This window comes from Schistocerca gregaria, chromosome 3 (genome assembly GCF_023897955.1).
Source record: "Schistocerca gregaria isolate iqSchGreg1 chromosome 3, iqSchGreg1.2, whole genome shotgun sequence".
Classification (NCBI taxonomy): domain Eukaryota; kingdom Metazoa; phylum Arthropoda; class Insecta; order Orthoptera; family Acrididae; genus Schistocerca; species Schistocerca gregaria.
The window spans coordinates 869,856,701-869,879,323 of record NC_064922.1 but is presented as its reverse complement, the minus strand read 5'-3'; the positions used below and the strand labels follow the sequence as shown (position 1 = coordinate 869,879,323).

General features: G+C 41.8%; 1 protein-coding gene and 2 non-coding genes across 3 annotated transcripts in view; 1 reads left to right on the top strand and 2 right to left on the bottom strand.

The window, feature by feature from the left end:
* Positions 1-22,623, top strand: part of LOC126354907 (fumarylacetoacetate hydrolase domain-containing protein 2) — a 147,374-nt gene that overhangs the window by 57,149 nt on the left and 67,602 nt on the right. The window lies entirely within an intron of this gene.
* Positions 12,566-12,640, bottom strand: Trnal-caa (transfer RNA leucine (anticodon CAA)). The gene has a single exon. It is a non-coding gene; the product is annotated as a tRNA-Leu (tRNA).
* On the bottom strand, positions 16,657-16,729 carry Trnad-guc (transfer RNA aspartic acid (anticodon GUC)). The gene has a single exon. It is a non-coding gene; the product is annotated as a tRNA-Asp (tRNA).

Sequence of the window (22,623 nt, the reverse complement as noted above, 5' to 3'; positions counted from 1 at the left end):
TGGCTAAGCTATTTCTCCGCAAATGTCCTACCCCCATGAACCATGGACCTTGCCGTTGGTGGAGAGGCTTGCGTGCCTCAGCGATACAGATGGCCGTACCGTAGGTGCAACCACAACGGAGGGGTATCTGTTGAGAGGCCAGACCAACGTGTGGTTCCTGAAGAGGGGCAGCAGCCTTTTCAGTAGCTGCAGGGGCAACAGTCTGGATGATTGACTGATCTGGCCTTGCAACACTAACCAAAACGGCCTGGCTGTTCTGGTACTGCGAACGGCTGAAAGCAAGGGGAAACTACAGCCGTAATTTTTCCCGAGGGCATGCAGCTTTACTGTATGGTTAAATGATGGTGTCCTCTTGGGTAAAATATTCCGGAGGTAAAATAGTCCCCCATTCGGAACTCCGGGCGGGGACTGCTAAAGAGGATGTCGTTATCAGGAGAAAGAAAACTGGCGTTCTACTGATCGGAGCGTGGAATGTCAGATCCCTTAATATAGAGGTAGTCAGAAAATTTAAAAAGGGAAATGGATAGGTTAAAGTTAGATATAGTGGGAATTAGTGAAGTTCGGTGGCAGGAGGAACAAGACTTTTGGTCAGGTGAATACAGGGTTATAAATACAAAATCAAATAGGGGTAATGCAGGAGTCGGTTTAATAATTAATAAAAAAAATAGGAGTGCGGGTAAACTACTACCAACAGCATAGTGAACGCATTATTGTGGCCAATATAGATACAAAGCCCATGCCTACTACACTACTACAAGTTTATATGCCAACTAGCTCTGCAGATGATGAAGAAATTGATGAAATGTGTGATGAAATAAAATAAATTATTCAGGTAGTGAAGGGAGACGAAAATTTAATAGTCATGGGTGACTGGAATTCGAGAGTAGGAAAAGGGAGAGAAGGAAAAATAGTGGATGAATATGGATTGAGGGACAGAAATGAAAGAGGGGGTCGCCTGGTAGAATTTTGCACAGATCATAACTTAACCATAGCTAACACTTGGTTCAAGAGTCATAAAAGGCTGTATACATGGAAGAATCCTGGAGATACTAGAAGGTACCAGATAGATTATATAATGGTAAGACACAGCTTTAGGAACCAGGTTTTAAACTGTAAGACATTTCCAGGGGCAGATGTCAACTGTGACCACAATCTCTTGGTTATGAACTGTAGATTAAAACTGAAGAACCTGCAAAAAGGTGGGAATTTAATGAGATAGTACGTGGATAAGTTGAAAGAACCAGAGGTTGTACAGAGTTTCAGGGAGAGTATAAGGTAACAATTGACAGGAATGGGGGAAAGAAATACAGTAGAAGACGAATGGGTAGCTCTGAGGGATGCAGTAGTGAAAGCAGCAGAGGATCAAGTAGGTAAAAAGACAAGGGCCTGTAGAAATCCTTGTGTAAGAGAAGAAATATTGAATTTAATTGATGAAAGGAGAAAATATAAAAACGCAGTAAATGAAGCAGGCGAAAAGGAATACAAACGTCTCAAAAATGAGATTGACAGGAAGTGCAAAATGGCTAAGCAGGGTTGGCTAGAGGACAAATGTAAGGATGTAGAGGCTTACGTCAGTAGGGGTAAGATAGATAATGCCTACAGGAAAATTAGAGAGACCTTTGGAGAAAAGAGCCACTTGTATTAATGTCAAGAGCTCAGATGGAAACCCAGTTCTAAGCAAAGAAGGGAAAGCAGAAAGGTCGAAGGAGTATATAGAGGGTCCATACAAGGGCGATGTACTTGAGGACAATATTATGGAAACTGAAGAGGATTTAGATGAATATGATATGGCAGATATGATACTGCGTGAAGAGTTTGACAGAGCACTGAAAGACCCGAGTCGAAACAAGTCCCCAGGAGTAGAAAACTTTCTATTAGAACTAATGATAGCCTTGGGAGAGCCAGAGCTGACAAAACTCTACCATCTGGTGAGCAAGATGTATGAGACAGGCGAAATACCCTCAGACTTCAAGAAGAATATAATAATTCCAATCCCTAAGAAAGCAGGTGTTGACAGTTGTGAAAATTGCCGAACTATCAGTTTAATAAGTCACAGCTGCAAAATTCTAACGTGAATTCGTTGCAGACGAATGGAAAAACTAGTAGAAGCCAACCTTGGGGAAGATCAATTTGGATTCCGCAGAAATGTTGGAACACGTGAGGCAGTACTGACTTTACGACTTATCTTAGAAAATAGATTAAGGAAAGGCAAACCTACCTTTCTAGCATTTGTAGACTTAGAGAAAGCTTTCGACAATGTTGACTGGAATACTCTCTTTCAAATTCTCAAGGTGGCAGGGGTGAAATACAGGGAGCGAAAAGCTATTTACAATTTGTACAGAAACCAGATGGCAGTTATACGAGTCAAGGGACGCGAAAGGGAAGCAGTGGGTGGGAAGGGAGTGAGACAGGGTTGTAGCCTCTCCCTAATGTTATTCAGTGTGTATATTGAGCAAGCAGTAAAGGAAACAAAAGAAAAATTCGGAGTAGGTATTAAAATCCATGGAGAAGAAATAAAAACGTTGAGGTTCGCCGATGACATAATTCTGTCGGAGACAGCAAAGGACTTGGAAGAGCAGTTGAACGGAATGGATAGTGTCTTGAAAGGAGGATATAAGATGAACATCAACAAAAGCAAAACGAGGATAATGGAATGTAGTCGAATAAAGTCGGGTGATGCTGAGGGAATTAGATTAGGAAATGAGACACTTAAAGTAGTAGATGAGTTTTGCTATTTGGGGAGCAAAATAACTGATGATGGTCGAAGTAGAGAGGATATAAAATGTAGACTGGCAATGGCAAGGAAAGCATTTGTCAAGAAGAGAAATTTGTTAACATCGAGTATAGATTTAAGTGTCAGGAAGTCGTTTCTGAAAGTATTTGTATGGAGTGTAGCCATGTATGGAAGTGAATCATGGACGATAACTAGTTTGGACAAGAAGAGAATAGAAGCTTTCGAAATGTGGTGCTATAGAAGAATGCTGAAGATTAGATGGGTAGATCACGTAACTAATGAAGAGGTATTGAATAGAATTTGGGAGAAGAGGAGTTTGTGGCGCAACTTGACTGGAAGAAGGGATCGGTTGGTAGGACATGTTCTGAGGCATCAAGGGATCACCAATTTAGTATTGAAGGGCAGCGTGGAGGGTAAAAACATAGAGGGAGACAGAGATGAATACACTAAGCAAATTCTGAAGTATGTAGGTTGCAGTAAGTACGGGGGGATGAAGGAGCTTGCATAAGATAGAGTTGCATGGAGAGCTGCATCAAACCAGTCTCAGGACTGAAGAAAACAACAACATGTCCTTTCTTCCAGGAGTGCTAGTCCTGCAAGGTAGTAATATTTGAAGAGTAAGAGAAATGCACTGGCCGAAGTAAAACTGTTATTCGCTCCTGTATAACTCAGGGTGTAGTGTGTTTGCCCGCGAAAGGCAAAGATTACGGGATCGAGTCCGGTTCGGAAGTAAATTTTAATCTGCCAGGAAGTTCCTATCTGTGATATTATCTCAAACATCAGAATAAGTGCAAACGTAGACCTCCAGGAGTTTTTTTTCGATTTGGGTTTGACTTGGCTCCGCATTATGCACTTGCAGAATCCGTCGTGTCACGTTGCCGCAGTAAACGCCAAGGGCGCGGCAAGTACGTAATAAGATATGAGGTTAAGGTTTTTGTATGATGTGCGCAGCGTCGATGTTCGTGGAACTGCTCGTCCCGAAGCAATCGTAGCTCGTTTTCCTACTAAACGTAGTTACCTTCAGAGAGGTCACCTGCCCGGCGCTGTCGCGTGCTGAGACAAAATTGCGTTGGCCGGCCACGCAACTGGCTACCTGCTGCCGTGACGCCACGACACGGGAGCCCCAGGCAGCGGCTAACATCCACAGCAAAACCTCCGATAAGGCTTCTAAACTGTCTGGCTTATTTCTGACAAGCCACGCTGGTAATTAATCTGTTCAGACCTCCTCCGTGAAACCTGACCAGTCTTTCGGTATTTTGGCATGAGGCGGCTCACAAATAGTTGAAACATTAAATATTGTCGCAACACTTTCATTTCTGAAATGAACATTTTCAAATTTTTCACACTGGTAGTTTGGTCCATGGAAATCACTTCATCACGTGTTCAATATGCTCTCCATTGCAGCGGACGACGACACGAAGACGAACACGCATATTCCTCACAACTTTGCGGCACTAGTCTTTATTTATCTCGTTGCACATTTACACTATCCGGACATGCATTTCCATAATATCCGGTGGGCTGAAAGGGAATAGTTTCTCTTTCTAAAATTCCCATTAAAGTGTCACATGGGTTTGAATCTGGGCTTGGAGGCCAAAAGAATACCCAATGATAGCGCTGCAGGTTGCGGTGGGAGTAACACGATTGCCGAATATTCACTGCAGTCCGCCTCGGTAGCTAAAGGGTCAACGCGGCGGATTGCCAAGCAAAGGGAGCCGGGTCGATTCCCGGCCAGGCTGGAGTTTTTTCTTCACTCGGGGACTGTCCATGAAGTATATTCCGGTTTTTGTAGGCAATAAATAGTATGAATCTTAGGGCGTAGCCTACAATTACTCTAATTAATACTAATACGACCATGTCGTGTTGTTCTTACGTTCGTATCGTCAAAACTCACATTCTACTATTGATAGCCAATGAACAGAAAAAAAAAATCCTGTAGAAAATCCAATAATTGTTAGCTGTATTAGGCGTTGTGCCATCTTGCATAAACCACTGTGTTCATTAGAAGACTGGTGGCAAGATGATGTGACATACAGTAATTTTCAACATCGTTTTGCATCTGTCGGGATTGACAGTTACATTGAATAACACTCGTTCGATTAAGGCATCCCTGGATAGAACTATTCTGCCTGTCACTTTTCTCCCATCTATCTTTTTTTGATGAACGTATTTCGGTTTTTCTCTATCCCCAAAACATTTTGTTTGTGTACTGTTCCATTTAGATGAAAGTAAGCTTCGTCTGAGAACCATGTGTTGAACATTATTTCATGTTTTTCATCGGCGCGTAATGATTACTCCGGTCTTCTCATCTTCTTCTGTCTAGTCCCTTCCGTAACAGTCATTTTATGGGAAAGAGCTTGAGACCACTCTGTAAAATTATGTGTATAGAATAGAGTAACAAGACATACCAATTTCCCTTTATGCCCCGCCGGGATGACTTGTTTGGATTTCGTTGAATGACCACTCGTTTACGGATAAAGAGCAGTCGGTGTCCAAGGCCGTTACCCTTCCGACAAACAACGTCTTCAAATTTCCTCGTTAATCGGAGAATTATGTTCCTTGATGGAGCCCAGCGTGTGTTGAATATTACCCTAAGTCTTCTTTTCGTTGCTGTGACGCTTTTCAATTCAGCATAAAGGAGAAATGCTTTCACGCGCTGTTGAACGGATAAACGTCCATCTTCGGCCACGGTGAAACTCTGCGAAATAAGGGACTGCCGATATTGCAGCGACACGACCTCTGCCAACATTTTCATGAAACAAAGCACGTTGGAGCGAAATTTAAATGAAATACAACTTGAGCTGTAACTTTTATTCAATGTTAAGATGTGTCAGCTACTCGTGCGCCACCCTATAATCGTCAGCGAAATCAGATCTGTACAGTTATTAGTTACGACAGTGTAGTATAATGCGTAGCACACATTGAATGAACAACGTGCGAGGCCACTCCCTATAGCCAGGCTGGGGAAAAAAAATACTCTACGTCTATACTCTGAAAAGCACTGTGAAGTGCACAGCAGACCACTTAATAAGGCTTCATCTCGTTCCATTCATATATGAAACGCGGAAAGGGACATTTTTTAAAATTCCTCTGTGCGTGATGTAAATAGACTAACCTCGTGTTGGCGCTGCCTACGGAAACGATACGTAGGAGATTGTTATATGTCCCAAGATTCCTCACTTCTTGAAAATTTGACTGTAGGATTTCCCGGTGTACTTGGCGTTCATCTTCTAATGATTGTCAGTTCATGTTTTTTAGTATCTCGGTGACGTTCTCCCATCGGTGAAGCAAACCTGTGATCATACATGCTGCCCTTCTTCGTAAACCTTCAGTATTCCCTGATAGTCCGATTTGATATCGGTTCCACATTCTAGCGCAATATTCTGCGCTGGGTAGCACGAATGTCTTTAATGAATCTCTGTTATAACCTCGTTGCTTTATCCCAGTATCCTACCAATGGAGAGAAGTTGCCACCTGCTTCATCCACAATTGAGAATATGTTGTTATTCAGTTTCACATCCGTACAAATTGTTACATCCAGGTATCTGTGTAATTTGACAGATTCCAGTTGTGACTCAATGTATTCTTCTTTCTTGAAGTGCACAGTCTTACAGTTATGAACATTTAAAGCAAGTTGCCAATGTGCACAACAATTAAAAATCTTATCAAGATCTGAATGTATATGCAAGTTTTTTTCCCAGACAGTATGTAATTGCGGATACCTGCATCATCTACAAGAAGTCTGAGTTCCTATTAATGCCGTCTGCCGGGTCATTAATGTACAACATGAACAGCTAATACCATTCTGATTTTCCAAGTTTCACAACTGACAGATAAAGGAAGGGTATAGCAGAAAAAAAGAAAACAATCTTGTTCTACGTGTGATAGACGAGTACATTTTGTAATGTACTCTAAACCATGGTTTCCCGTAATGTTTTCCGCGAAACACCCGTGTTCCACAGGAAGTGTACCGCAAGAAAAAAAAATGGTGGTTTTTTGGACATTTTGACGATACTAATTTTTTAAATCTTGATTTCTATGTTATTAGTTATGATTTAAGATTGAAGTAATCACTAAATAAAACAAGATTTCTCATTTTAAAAGTTTTATTTATCTTCAAAATACATAAGGTGTTCCATGAAAGTACCAGGATTCTCAAAGCGTTCCATCATGGAAAGGTTTAGAGACCCCCTGCTCTAAAAGCAACATCATACAGTCGCTGTTTGCCCAAGTTTTATGCCTAGCGATGAGTCTTGGGTTGCGCACTTAACGCCAAACGGGCCGCTAAGTGACCAGTTCTGGTGTAGCGTTCCCGGGTGTCGAATCGTGTCAGGTAGGCACGATGGCAAAAATCGAACAAATTTATAGATGTGCCGCGCTGCTAGCATTGCAGTAGCATTTCAGGGTCTATACGAAAGAGTAACGAAATTTTGGGGAACTTAAATCTTTGGAAGAGAAGGAACGTTTTTCGCGAAAGCCTGTAGGGGAAATGCAGCGAACTAATATCCAAGGAAGGCTGTGCGACCGTGATATCTCTCTTATTGGTACCGTGACAGTGAGATAAGAGAGATTAGGGCGCGTGCAGAGGATTCTAGACAGCTATTTTTCCTCTTTTTCGGTACACGAACGGAATGACATACACAACCGAAAAATATTGATACGAAATACCCTTTCCCACTCTCTGTACTGTGGCTTGCGGAGTGTATATGTTAGCGACAAACTGAGAAATTTTATGGAATGCCTAAGCAAAAGAATACCAAAAATCAGGCAGGGTATGAATTGCATTTTATTAATGCTTTGCCTAGGCATTTCAGAAAATGCCGATTACGTTTATGGCAAAGTATGGAAGAAAGGTAATTGAAGTGTGTTGACAGTTACAGTCAATTTCGAATGGAGTCCAGTTTTGTCAGTGTCTTTTCGTTAAAGTGGAGGGCTGCATGCAATGGTTGTGAAGAATGCTGTGGGTGATGATCGTTCAAGGGCAATGAAACAGAGGTTTTATAGTGTGTTACATGTAATGAGCTATTTTTCAAGAAACTGTTTTTCTAACAGATGTTCGTTATAAGGAAATAATAAGGGACGTGAATACGGTTACGACAGTGGAAATGAAGCAATCTCGTCGTCATTGGTCAATTAAGACCTACAAAACAATAGGTGAATCTAAACTTTTAATTTTTATACAGTTCGAAGCTGTACTTCTTTTACGCTATATTTATTGCAGCAAGCAGAACTGAAGTGACATTTTGAATTGCAGATAACTTTTCTTTGTACATGCGAACAGCTGCGGTTTTGGCACTTATTTTTGCGCATGCACTACTTTGCAAATCCTTTTCTAGTCCCTGTAGAGTGCCAAGTTGCAGCTGACCTGAGAAATACTTCTTTGTCCAAAAGACCATCTTCTGAATTTAGAAGAGATTTCTTGCCTGTTGTGAGTTTGTGTAGAACTACTTTAGAATTCCTTCTTTGGTATCTAATGATAGTTTTTATAAATTATCATTTGTCACATCAACCACGACAGCCAAAATATTGCGAACGTCCCCATAACCTTTATCAGTTTCAGAAACAAGAACTCGTTCTGTAGATCCTTTCTCAACTAACGCGAACATTTTGTCGGAGAGAAGTTCCATTTTCGTCGCTTGAGACTAGATTTTCTTAATGGTTAAAACAACTATCAAAACTTCAGAATAAGTCGATTTTCAGACACAATTGTGGTAATGTTCATGCCTTAATTTTACATTCATTTCTAGATTGAACATGTTATTTCATTGTAATTTTGTATTTTATCTGTGTCCATTTTGCATTTTATAGAATACCTAGGCATTTTGTACATTTCGTAGGAAAAGTACCAAATTAAATTTAACACCTTGCCAAAAAGTTGTAGGGAGTGTATGTATTGCGCAGGAATTCTGTACAATGCCTTTATTTGACACTTCACCGGTAATGTATATAGTGCCAGGCAAAAAATTCAACCCTTTGAGAGAGTGTGTCGGTATAGTTCCGATGACAGAATGTGCCATCTAGAGGATGGTAGATAATGATGATGTTGCAGCAGATGGTGTGGCATAACTATTAGACCCTAGAGCGCCATCTGTATCTGCTCTTTAAAAGGAAATGCCCATGCTCATAAGGCTTGGCGTTGTTCAGACGTGTAGAGCAAGCAGGCACCACGCCAGGGACACTCACTTGTGCTTCCCGCAGCCAACATAGCGAGTTTGAGAGGGGTCAAGTTGTGGCCTTTAAAGTGGCGGGGCGGCCATTTCGGAGAACTGCGAGACAAGGTGGACGTGCCACGTCAGTTGTGCTAGCAATATTGGACACGTGAGCATTCTCTCACTCGTAGACCAGGTTCTGGACGTCCATGTAGCACAGGCGCCCGCCACGACCGTCGTGTAATGCAAGGGCAGCAGTGGTTGATCGTACAGCTTCTACAGCACCGGTAAGGGCAAATGTGACCTCGCAAGTGCCAACACGAACTGTTGCGGACTGGTTACTTGCACTGTGATTACGGGCGCGCGCACACCTGTCTTCCACTCATGCTACAGCATAGACGTGCACGGCTTAACTGGTGCCGTCAGAGGATCGCCTGGAACATGGAATGGCGTGCCTCTGTCTTCATCGGTGAGCGCAGATTCTGCCTGCACCCAAGTGATGGTCGTTTGCGCGTACGAAGTAGATCTGATGAACACTGTCTCTAAATGTGCATTCCTCCAAGACACTCTGGCCCTACCCAAGTCTTTACAGTCTGGGGTAAGATAAGCTGCACCTCTCATTCACCTTTGATATTTGTGGAGGCAACGCTGACCAGCGATCAATGCGTGCAGAATGTTGCTCGACCAGTTCTGCCGTCCTTGCAACAGGAAGGTGATGTGGTGGTTCAGCAGCATAATACTCGCCCAAACAAAGTCTGTGCAACTGGACATAGTCTGCGAGATGTGCAGCGCCTTCCCTGGCCAGCACTATTGCTGGACTTTTCTCCAATCGGATGTGTGTGAGACATGAGGGGACAATTGATATGCGCTACTCATTTACCCACAGTTCTTACAGAGTAAGCGAACAGATCGAGCAAGTGTGGAATAATATATCCGAAAGTCACATTTGTGATCCGTTACATGCCAAAGTTAATACATTCTAAAACAAAAAAGAAAAGACGCTCCACGAAAGAATTTTCCGATGGGATGGAAACCGGTAGATGTGATGTACTTGGACAGACAGACAGACAGATGATCACAATTTCAGAAAAATTGGATGATTTATTCAATAGAAAGAGCTTCACATATTGAGCAAGTCAATAAAGCATTGGCCCACCTCTGTCCCTTATGCAACCTGTTATTCGGGTTGACACTGATTGACAGAGTTGTTGGATGTTATCCTGAGGGGATCGTGCCAAATTTTGTCCAATTGGTGCGTCAGATCGTCGAAATCCTGAGCTGGTTGGAGGGCCTTGCCCATAATGCTTCGAATGTTATCAATTTGGGAGAGATCCGGCTACCTTACTGATGCTTGTAGGATTTGGCAAACACGAAGAAAAGCAGTACAGACTCTCGCTTTTGTCGGCAGGCATTATTTTGCTGAAATGTAAGCCCAGGATGGCTTGGCATGAAGGGCAACAAAACGAAACGTAGAATATCGTGGACGTTCCGCTGTGCCATGGATGGTGCCATGGATGATAACCAAAGCGATCTTCCTAAGACCATTACTCGTAGTTGTCAGGCCGGATGGCAGTCGACAGTGAGGTTGGTATCCCACTGCTGTCTGGGACGTCTCCAGACACGTCTTCTCTGATCATCAGGACTCGATTCGAAGAGGGATTCATCACTGAAGACAGTCCTACTTCAGTCAATGTGATTCCTGGTGAAACGCGCCCCCGACAGCTATGGGATACCAACCAACCAGTCGCCCGTCATATGGCCCAACAACCACCAGTGGCGGTCTGGGGTGTCATTTCATTTCACAGTAGGACCCCTTTGGTTGTCATCCGCGGCAGGCTTACAGTACAGTAGGACGTCTACAGTATTCTATATTCTACATTCTTGGATGTCTTAGTTATGAGACAGTCCGATAGAAGCTTGGAATATAAAGTTTTTCGGAAGGCAACACATACGGACAGATATTTACATAAAAATTCTAATCATCCACAACAAAAAAGGGGTGTCATAAAAAGTCTTGTCGATCGAGCGGAACGGATATGTACACCTGAACATTTGGATGCTGAAGTGAAACATCTGAAGCAGGCTTTTGAAAAAAGCGGCTATTCAAGAAAAGAGATAAATAGAATTTTGCGTCAAAGGAACAGAAGACCAAAAGATAAGAATGAACCACAACGACAGAAAAATACAGTAGTTCTCCCTTTTATTAAAAAAGTAACAGATCGGATCGGTAAGATTTTACGAAAACATGACATAAAACCGGTCTTTAAACCAACGAAGAAAATAAGTCAAGTACTACGATCTGTGAAGGATAAACGCCCTACCCTGTCGACATGTGGTGTGTATAATATTCCATGTACCTGTGGTAAAGTTTATATTGGTACTACCAAAAGAAGCGTAAATACGCGACTGAAAGAGCATAAAAATCTTTGTCGACTTGGAAAAATAGAAAAATCAGCTGTAGCGAAACATGCTCTTCAACCAGGCAACCACCAAGCGAAGTTTTCGGATACCGAAGTTTTATCTACAACGTTAAATTACTATCCACGGTTATATAGAGAAGCTATTGATATTTATAAACATCACGGTAATTTTAATAGGAAAGAGGAGGCTATGAAACTTAGCGATATATGGACAGTGGCTCTACAAAATTGCTAACAATTTTTATCTTTGACAAGGTGGTAATCGATAGTCAACCTTATCTTTGCTATGGATTATCACTGCTCATCACGTGTCTCCTGAACCACGCCCCCATTTCTCACAATATATAACTCGCTCTCAGACACCCGACCAGTCAGTCGGCAAGACTCATCGGAGCAGCGCCTCTGAGGAAGCCCAGCGCAGTCTTGGACGAAACATAAAGAGCAGAAAAGTTCTTGGACCACCACCTCACATCTCGGAAAGTATATTAACAGCCATGTCACCCGGTCGTGAAAGCCTTCATTCTACATTCCGTTTTGTTGCCCTTCATGGCAAGCCATCGTGAGTTTACATTTCGACAATATAACGCCCGCCCATACAAAGCGTGAATTTCTACTACTCGTCTTCGTGCTTGCCAAACCCTGTCTTGGCCAGCAAGGTCGTCGGGTCTCTCCTCAATTGAGAACGTTTGGAGAATTATGGGCAAGGGCCCTCCAATCGGCTCGGGATTTTGACGATCGAACGCCCCAATTGGGAGAATTTGGCACGATACCCCTCAGGAGGACATCCAACAACTCTGCCTTACTGCTTACGTAAGGGCCAGAGGTGGGCCAACACCTTATTGACTTACTCAATCTGTAAAGTTCTTGCTCCGGAATAAATCATCCTGTCATCCTGTTTTTTCTGAAACTGTAATCATTTGTTTGTCCGTACGTTTACATAACGTCTACCGGTTTCCTTCCGTGGTTTTTTTTTTTTTTTTTTTTTTTTTTTTTTTTTTTTTTTACAGTATACTTGCACTGCCGAATGTGGAGTCTATTCTACGTACTGATATGAATGAATGATTCGGCATGAGACCATACCTGGTACCTCAAAAGCGCCTGAACTACTGGCACGTAAATGTAACATTGCCGTGTACTCCATACGTACAGTATTTCAGTAAATTTGGAGTGAACTGGAAATTTCTCAAGAGATTCCAGAATGAGATTTTCACTCTGCAGCGGAGTGTGCGCGGATATAAAACTTCTTGGCAGATTAAAACTGTGTGCCCGACCGAGACTCGAACTCGGGACCTTTGCCTTTTGCGGGCAAGTGCTCTACCAACTGAGCTACCGAAGCACGACTCACGCTCGGTACTCACAGCCTTACTTCTGCCAGTACCTCGTCTCCTACCTTCCAAACTTTACAAAAGCTCTCCTGCTAACCTTGCAGAACTAGCACTCCTGAAAGAAATGATATTGCGGAGATACGGCTTTGCCACAGCCTGGGGGATGTTTCCAGAATGCAGTTCTGCAAGGTTAGCAGGAGAGCTTCTGTCAAGTTTGGAAGGTAGGAAACGAGATACTGGCAGGAGTAAGGCTGTGAGTACCGAGCGTGAGTCGTGCTTCGGTAGCTCAGTTGGTAGAGCACTTGCCCGCGAATTCAAAGGTCCCGAGTTCGAGTCTCGGTCGGGCACACAGTTTTAATCTGCCAGGAAGTTTCTTCTCAAGAGATTGTCAACATCAATTAAATTCTCCAACAATCGTGTCACTGAGATGTTGCTAAATTTCATTGATATTGACAATTACTTGATCAACTAATGTCCCCTGTCCATGACGGATCAACAGAGATTTCTCAAGGGTGTTCTATTTTTTTTCCGGCAGTGTGTGTAGATATAGATTTTGTCCAAACAACCATTCATCTGTTTTGAAACTGTTGTGCAACTGCCGCCTCATGAATTAATACTGAGTATGATACACACCAGTTGTGAAGCTTGTGATATATTTACAACATGATGTTTCGGGACTACATTATTGCATTATCAAGTGCTTAAAACTTCTGTGCCATTAGGCACCGTGATGTTACATCTGCATAGACCGTGAACAATTTCCCATACACCACCTGGTGACTTGTCGCAGCGGATGGCGCGTAAAGTGCGTTGTTGGTTTGCCCAAAAGATGTGCAGACACCATGTTGAGGGCGGTGCTTCTGAGGCAGCGGCAGAGAACTGGTTAAGGCGCCGGGGCGGGCACGCTGCCAACATTGAGAATGCAGGTCAGCGGCGCCGCAGGCGGCGTGCTGCAGCGGAGGGAAACCGAGGGCAGCCGTTCGAATCCCTGATCGTTAGTCTGCGCGCTCCTCTGGGAACGAAGCGGCAGCTGCGTAAACGTAACCGTACTATGAGGCATTTTCAGGAAGTGTACTGTGACCATAATGGGCTGAAGTTTCTTCTTTCTCGTTTCTTGTGGATAGACAACACTGAGTCGTAGAGGACGCCCCCCCCCCTTCCCCCCCCCCCCCCCCCCCCCCTCTGATCAGAAAGAGTATAGCAGGAGCATGGTAGTACGTAAACTCACATTGTAGCGTCCAGTTGCATGAAAGACGTCGGTAAGAAATCTCGCCACGTGCTGCAATCCACTTCCCACTCGCGTTAGGAATAACAATCACCGAAATTCTTTGGCGAATTTAAACGGTTTGCGGCAAGTATGTTATGATTAGAACAAGTCTGTTTAAGTGATATAGTGTTTACTGGAGGCAGAACAAATATTTACGACGAACAGAGGAGTGGAACACCTTCCATTTTGACTGAGTTGGGGCAAAAAATCGAGGAAACTGTTCGTAAAGACTGTTGATTGACAGTGGATGAAATTTCTGCGATGTTTCCAAAGCTTTCCAGAACTCCCTTACACGAGACACACAGAAACGCTGTGATACCGGAGACGGTGCGCAAGATGGGCAGACATAGCAGCACAAGAAGAAGTTTCTTGAGCGACTTGAATTGGAAGGTGAGGATTTTCTTAACACTGTTGTGAATGTAGATGAAACGTTGGTGCATCATTACACGTCCGAGATAGACAGTCGTCACAGCTGCGTCACACTAATACTTCACATGCCAAAAAATTAAAAACCACAATTTCGGGCAAAAAAATTCATGGCCTCCGTGTTTTGGGAACGAAAAAGTATCATTTTGGTCTAATTTCTACCTCAGAGGGAGACAATCACTGAACAACGATATTGTGAGAACCTAAGAAACTCAAAAGGAGCGGAATAATGACGAGAGGAGTGTGCTTGTAGCAGGACAACGCCCGTCCTCTCACAGCCTTAGCTACCAAGGTGCTCCTAGCTTCATCTGAATGGGATGGTATGAAGAGAAAAAAAACCGTATTCCCTGACTTGGCGCCAACAGGTCATCATCTTTTCATCTCCCTGAAGGAACACATGAGTGGAATTAACTTTTCAACCGACGAGCTGGTACAGAAAGAGGTTCCGAAGTGGGGTGAGGAGCTGGCGGGAGAGTTCTTAGAGGATGGCATAAAGCAGCTTGTGCCACAGCTCACCACATGTACTGAAAGGGATAGCGATTATGTGGATAACTAGTCAACAAATGTATCAACTATAGCCTACATTTTTTCAATAAACTTTTTTAAATAAACTTTTTAAATAAACTTTTTTAAACTATATACAAATTTAGTACACTTTCTGAACAAGCCTCGTAGAATTGGGAATGGCAGTACCGCTGATTAGTTTCTTTAATTGCTGTTGTACAGAAAATTATTTCAACTCTTGATACGAGGTCGCTGCCAATGGGTTACGAAGTATTTTTCCTTAAATAGTAGCTTCACAGCTACACTTAATTATTGTTACTTTGATTGTTTATTTTTACTAGTTTCGGGGTCGCAGCACCTACATTTTGCGAGGATTGCTTCGCTTTCTCTGCATACCTGTAAGTTTCGCTGGTAAGCCCTTACACATCCTCCACACAGTCCAGATCGATCCTCATGCGATTTCCATGTTTTTTGGTGGTGCCCTGAAGAGACATTCGTGGGTGTCGGTTTGCTTCCTGGCGAAGTGGTGCACGCCCGGATACAAGCATGCTCCTGTAGGTACACGCAGACTTTTTCCATGAAGGCATTTATCGTCTAGTCTCACAGCGGGGTAAGTATAATAACTGCATGGCGATTGTCTTTGAAATAATAAACACTTCACTTCTCGTTTTCTACTATATTGCAGTACCTGTGTTTTTACAAGTACTCTGCGATGTTCTTTAGACATGCATACATATCCGCAGGACATGAAACTTCCTGGGAAATTAAAACTGTGCCGGACCGAGGCTCGAACTCGGGACCTTATACTTTCGTGGGCAATTTCTCTACTGGCTGAGATACCGTATTACGTACAATTCTATAATAGAACAAGATGTGCTAAGTAAAACTGAGAAAGCATTCTCAGCGTGCTGTCAGATTAATAACACCTAGTAGGGAAGAAAGAAATGTGAAAACAATGCAACTTTACAATGCAGTTACGGCACCAATTATAGCGTATACCTTGGAGCGTTTGGCACTATAGGAAATACACCTAAGCAGGGTTACTTCACCAGAGAAATGGAGTTTGAGGAGAGCAATAGCAAAGACCAGAAAAGAGAGAGAATTGAAATAATCTGATAAGTGTCTGGACAGAAGAAAGCAACGTGTGGTGATTGACGTGCGTCAGTTGCGTTAAAAAGGTAAATGCCGTGTGGTTAGGGCCTCCCGTCGGGTAGACCATTCGCCGGGCGCAGGTCTTCCTATTTGACGCCACTTCGGCGACCTGCACTTCGACGGGGATGAAATGATGATTAGGATAACACAGCACCCAGTCCCTGAGCGGAGAAAATCTCCGACCCAGCCGAGAATCGAACCCGGGCGCTTAGGATTGACATTCTGTCGCGCTGACCACTTTCTTTCCTCTCTTCATTTTGTTCGTTGCATATGGTCTAGGCGGACGTCACAAGACATCCGTTCAAGTTGATCGTTGACTCCTTTACTCAGTTTTTTTTATTATTATCTTCTTTCCTTTAAAGACCTTAGGACCGGTTAAAAATGGAAAGTGACGCGGACCTTGATCAAGCGTGACTTCCTTTTAACTGTACGGTATATGTTACATTGCATTTAGGAACTTTCGGGTAATTGAACATGTGTCAATAATTACAGATTTCTGTAGTTGTATATACAAGTTTGGATGTAGCTGAAATGAAATGTCGTGTGAGAAGGGCCTCCCGTCAGGTAAACCGCTCGCCTGGTGCAAGTCTTTCGATTTGACGCCACTTCGGCGACTTGCGCGTCGATGGGGATGAAATGATGATGATTAGAACACAACACCCAGTCCTTGGGGAGAAAATCTCCCAGCCGGGAATCGAACCCGGGCCCTTTGGATTGACAGTCTGTCGCGCTGACCACTGAGCTACCGGGGGCGGACTGGATGTAGCTGTATTGCGTTGATGTACTGTGGATATTATGTGGTATGACTCCTGTAGTTGATAGTATAATTGGTATAATGTCAACTTTATCCTGATGGCACATGTCCTCTACTTCCTCAGCCAGTAGGATGTATTTTTCAATTTTTCTCCTGTTTTCTTCTGTATATTTGTTGTATTGGGTATGGATATTTCGATTAGTTGTGTTGATATCTTCTTTTTATTGGTGAGTATGATGTCAGGTTTCTTACTTGTTGTTGTTTTATCTGTTATAATGGTTCTGTTCCAGTATTATTTGTATTCATCGTTCTCCAGTACATTTTGTGGTGCATACTTGTATGTGGTAACATGTTGTTTTATTAGTTTATGTTGTAAGCCAAGCTGTTGATGTATTATTTTTGCTACTTTGTCATGTCTTCTGGGGTATTCTGTATTTGCTAGTATTGTACATCCGCTTGTGATGTGATCTACTGTTTCTATTTGTTGTTTGCAAAGTCTGCATTTATCTGTTGTGGTATTGGGATCTTTAATAATATGCTTGCTGTAATATTTGGTGTTTATTGTTTGATCCTGTATTGCAATCGTGAATCCTTCCATCTCACTGTATATATTGCCTTTTCTTAGCCATGTGGTGGATGCGTCTTGATCGATTTGTGGCTGTGTTAGATGATACGGGTGCTTGCCATGTAGTGCTATCTTTTTCCAATTTACTTTCTTTGTATCTGTTGATGTTATGTGATCTAAAGGGTTGTAGAACTGGTTATGAAATTGCAGTGGTGTAGCCGATGTATTTATATGAGTGATTGCTTTGTGTATTTTGCTCGTTTCTGCTCGTTCTAGAAAGAATTTTCTTAAATTGTCTACCTGTCCATAATGTAGGTTTTTTGTGTCTATAAATCCCCTTCCTCCTTTCTGCTTAATGTGACTCTTTCTGTTGCTGAATGTATGTGATGCATTCTATATTTGTGGCATTGTGATCGTATAAGTGTATTGAGTGCTTCTAGGTCTGTGTTACTCCATTTCACTATTCCAAATGTGTAGGTCAATATTGGTATAGCATAAGTATATATAGCTTTTGTCTTGTTTCTTGCTGTCAGTTCGGTTTTTATTATTTTTGTTAGTCTTTGTCTATATTTTTCTTTTAGTTCTTCTTTAATATTTGTATTATCTATTCCTATTTGTCTGTATCCTAGATATTTATAGGCATCGGTTTCTTCATCGCTTCTATGCAGTCGCTGTGGTTGTCCAATACGTAATATTCCTGTTTAGTGTGTTTTCCCTTGACTATGCTATTTTTCTTACATTTGTCTGTTCCAAAAGCCATATTTATATCATTGCTGAATACTTCTGTTATCTTTAGTAATTGGTTGAGTTGTTGATTTGTTGCTGCCAGTAGTTTTAGATCATCCATGTATAGCAAATGTGTGGTTTTGTGTTGGTATGTTCCAGTAATATTGTATCCATAATTTGTATTGTTTAGCATGTTGGATAGTGGGTTCAGAGCAAGGCATAACCAGAAAGTACTTAATTAGTCTCCTTGGTATATTCCACGCTTAAGCTGTATTCGCTGTGTTGTGATATTATTTGAATTTGTTTGGATATTAAGTGTGGTTTTCCAATTTTTCATTACTATGTTTAGGAACTGGAGCAATTTAAGATCTACTTTGTATATTTCCAATATTTGTAGTAACCATGAATGTGGTACACTATCAAAACCTTTTTAGTAATCAATGTATGCGTAGTGTAGCGACCTTTGTTTAGTTTAAGCTTGATATGTCACTTCTGCATCTATTATCAGTTGCTCTGTACCTCCCCGTGATCCTTTGCAACAGCCTTTTTGTTCTTCATTTATAATTTTGTTCTGTGTTGTATGTGTCATTAATTTCTGTGTAATGACTGAAGTTAATATTTTGTATATTGTTGGTAGGCATGTTATGGGGCGATATTTAGCTGGGTTTGCTGTGTCTGCTTGATTTTTAGGTTTCAGATAGTTATTCCATGTGTAAGTGTATCAGGGAATGTGTATGGGTCTGCAATGTAACTGTTAAATAATTTAGTTAGATGTGAATGTGTTGAGGTGAACTACTTTAGCCAGAAATTTGCTATTTTATCTTTTCCAGGGGCTTTCCAATTGAGCGTAGAATTAATTGCTCGGGTGACTTCATGTTGCAAAATTACCACTTCAGGCAGTTGTGGTATCGTCTTGTATGTGTCCGTTTCTGCTTGTATTCACCGTGCATGTCTGTTATGTTGTACCGGGTTTGACCATATGTTGCTCCAGAAGTGTTCCATGCCTGTATGTTTGGTGGATTGCCTATTTTAATGTGTGTGTTATCTATTGTCTGGTAAAATCTCTTTTGGTTTGTGTTAGCTGTCCGATGTCTCTTCTCAGGTTTTCTATTCTGATCTGTAGCCTGTGTTGCCACGCTGGTTTTGTGGGTTTCTCCTCTGTGTAGGTTGGTTCTGATCTCTGCCAAGTGTGTATATTTAGTGTATTGAGTGCTCCTATATAAACCAGTAGTTGTAACTCTTCCATAGTTGTATTTTCATTTATTTTGTTGTGTATGATTGTATTGATAGTTGTTATTGTTGTTTCGACTTGTGGGTTATTTGGTGGTCTATAAAAGAATGGTCTAATGTCTGTATTTGTGTCTTTGTATTCTATATGTGTCAGCTGAAATTTTTCTTCTATATCTAACATGTGTGTCACTTCGTGTTCTATTCGCGCTTGTTCTGGTGATTGTCTTAAGATTTCGTTTTCCTCTGATTGTTTAATTGATTCGTGTTGTTCTTGGTTTGTTTGCTCTGGGATGTTTGAGTCCATTACTGTATTTTATTCTCCTTCTGACTGTAAATTATTTTGTTCCAGTATTTGTTGTACTTGTTGTTTGATGTTTTCTAATTGTGACTGGGGTATCCTGTTATTTTTTATTATTACAGCTAGTCGTTGTTCTGTTAAAAATTTTAATTCTGGGTATCTGGTAATAAATGTCATGTATACTTGTGATCTGTATCCAGTTGTGTTGGTTCCTAAGTTTGTTGCTTGGTAATAACAGAACATGAGGTGTCGGTTAACTTCATCAGACCATCTCATCCTCTGTCTTTGTTTTCCTTCTAGGGTGGTTGCAGGAAGCATGTCCTGCAAAACACCTCTATTTGGATTTAAATCATTTTCCGTGTGGCTAGCAGTGTCGTTACCATGGTGGATGGGCATAGGGTTCAAGCGTCGTCCCCGACCATGACAGCGCTAGTCCGAGGCTTCATTAGTTCTGTCCTGAACCAACTAATCACACTGAAATTGGGGTTATCCCTATTAGTGGTTTGTTCTTTTCGTCGCCTTTTACGACTGGCAGAACATACCGGAGGCCCTTCCTTTTCCCGGGCTTCTACGGGTATTATTATTATTATTATTATTATTATTATTATTATTATTATTACTGAGGGCCACCGCCTCTCTGACCGAACACGCTGAGCTCCCGTGCCGGCACCCCACTCAGCTACCGGGGGCGGACAGTTGCGGACAGTTGAGATAAGCAAATATTTAAAGTGCGTGTAGAGGGAGGAGCGCGGCTACCTCGACGCTTGAAAGCACAATGAATTCGGAGGAGGAGTAAAAGAATACTGGAGAGGATCATGAAAATGGGGATAGTAATAGGGTGTTATTGGAAACACTTATTACTGACAAAATCTTTTGGTGAATAATGAATGAAAAACTGAATTCAATCCTGCGTAAATAATAGTGGCTACATTCATTGTTCAAAGTATTAATTCAGCACTTCTTTTTCGCCGTGTAACGCCACGTTGGTGTATACCGAGATTTTTAATGTGTCTTAATCTTCTCCATGTAAAATATGCAGTACAAAAAATATTGTAGCCAAATCGTTTCTTGGGGTAATAAATTTCCAAAATTTGTACCTCTTAATTGTTTCACTATAAAAAAATATTGTATGTAGTTCGCGTGTTTGCTTTTTTGCATCTAGGAAAAGAAATCACATATAGGGGTGTGGTGAAAGTTTGATTCGTACTTTGGTGTACGTTAAATGAAAAGAGAGTTTGAGAAATGCACACACTGAGGACTTTTGAGCCGTCATTGTTCCCGCGCTTCATGTGCGAGTTGAACGGGAAGAAATTCTAGTACGTTGTACAATGCGGAATACCCGCTGCCACGTATTTCGCAGTGGTTCGCAGAGCGTGGCTTTAGATCCAGAATGGTTAAAGTTTAACGACTGAATTAAGCACCTAATTAGTAATTGGGTCATAAAAAAGTATGCCGATGTGTTGGTATAGCCTGTATATCGGAGCTGTTAGCTTCGACGCCCTTTAACTTTATGCAGTGGTAACTGTCAGCGATAATATTTGTCTTTTTTACGTACTAACACCACATACAGTTAAAAGTATCATGACCGGCCAAATAAAAAAAAATACCTTGTCTTGCAAATAATAAAACACTTTGGTTTTACACTGAGAAGATACACAACAATAGACATGTGACTCATGATTAATTTTCTAGGGAAAGGTTTTGACTGCGTATCTCTATCAATAATAGGGCTGGCACGATTTTTGCGTTGAAAATTCCAACATCAATCAATCAGATAATGCGACCACGTCGAAATAATAGTAGACGTCTACAGCTATTGTGTTCCATTGTGTTTGGCAGGTAGCTCAGTTCTCACAGTTCTTGAACGTAGCATGTTATCATTTACTCGTCAGTTAAGCCGTGCTGAATTCAAAGGAAACTCACCTCTCTCCTGAATGTCGTAAATCGCGTCAAGAGGCAGCTACGTTCTGTGTTTGGTTGGGGATTAAGCACCTGTCAGCCTTCAGCATTTTTCGCGGCGTTGGCGAGTTTATCAACTGTGATACACAAGCTGTGTGTCAAGACCTTGGTCCACATTCCAGCCTGAAACTCCTGATACACGTAGGCGTGTTAATACGATGAGAAGTCATGTCCTAACGCGGGGACAATTTTGTCGAATCAGTGGTCGACATTGTAGCGGCAGGTTCATTACGACACGTTTACGAGGGATCATCTCTCAAAACAATGAGATGATTTACCACTTCCCACGGAACAGTGCAATCGTTTGGTGAATGCTACAAATTCGGACAAAATTGAAACGTATGTATCCCATTTTATTAATCACTAGCGAGTTAATACAACAAACTCATAAGCAATAAGTAATTGTGTTGTGGCGTCATGTTCGGTATGTCATGCTACAAAAAGAATCTGAAGTTGCTATTGGCCCAAAACTACAGTCTCAATCACTGTTGTTTGGAAAGAATATATTAAAACTGTACCGTGCAATAACAACACAGCCAAGTCTGTGTGTTTTCTAATCCAAGTTGACATGTGGGCTTTATGTCCTATCAAAGATCGCTCCATAACAACTAATAAAAGATCTCCATTGGAAGAAACTTAATGGTATCGACGTTCCCAAAAACACCACAATACTGGGGAGCACACCGAACTTTAATCTCGAGTCCATTGATCTCTACGGCTAAAGAACGTTCTGCGGCAGCCTTAACTTTTCTGCATTGACAGTGTGCAAGGAGAAGTCGAAGTCAAATGCAGATTTTCACCGAAACGGCGTCATACTCTGTTATTAACTATAGATTTTGTACTTTCCAGAAAAATTTAGTGGCCTGTAGAAAAGGGAATGTACGTAAATGGTTGCGACTGTATGGTGTAATCATTTATACTTGGTATAATGAGCTTGGATTTCTGTTTCCGTACAGGAAGAAAAGTCAATTACCGATACCTTTGTATCCTTCCAACGGTTGAATAAAAAATCTATACCACAAAAAGACTCACCCAGGGCACGGGGTTGTCCAATCCCAGTCGCAGGTTGCTTCCAAGGGCAACAAAATTTTGATTTTTAATATTTCATACTGTT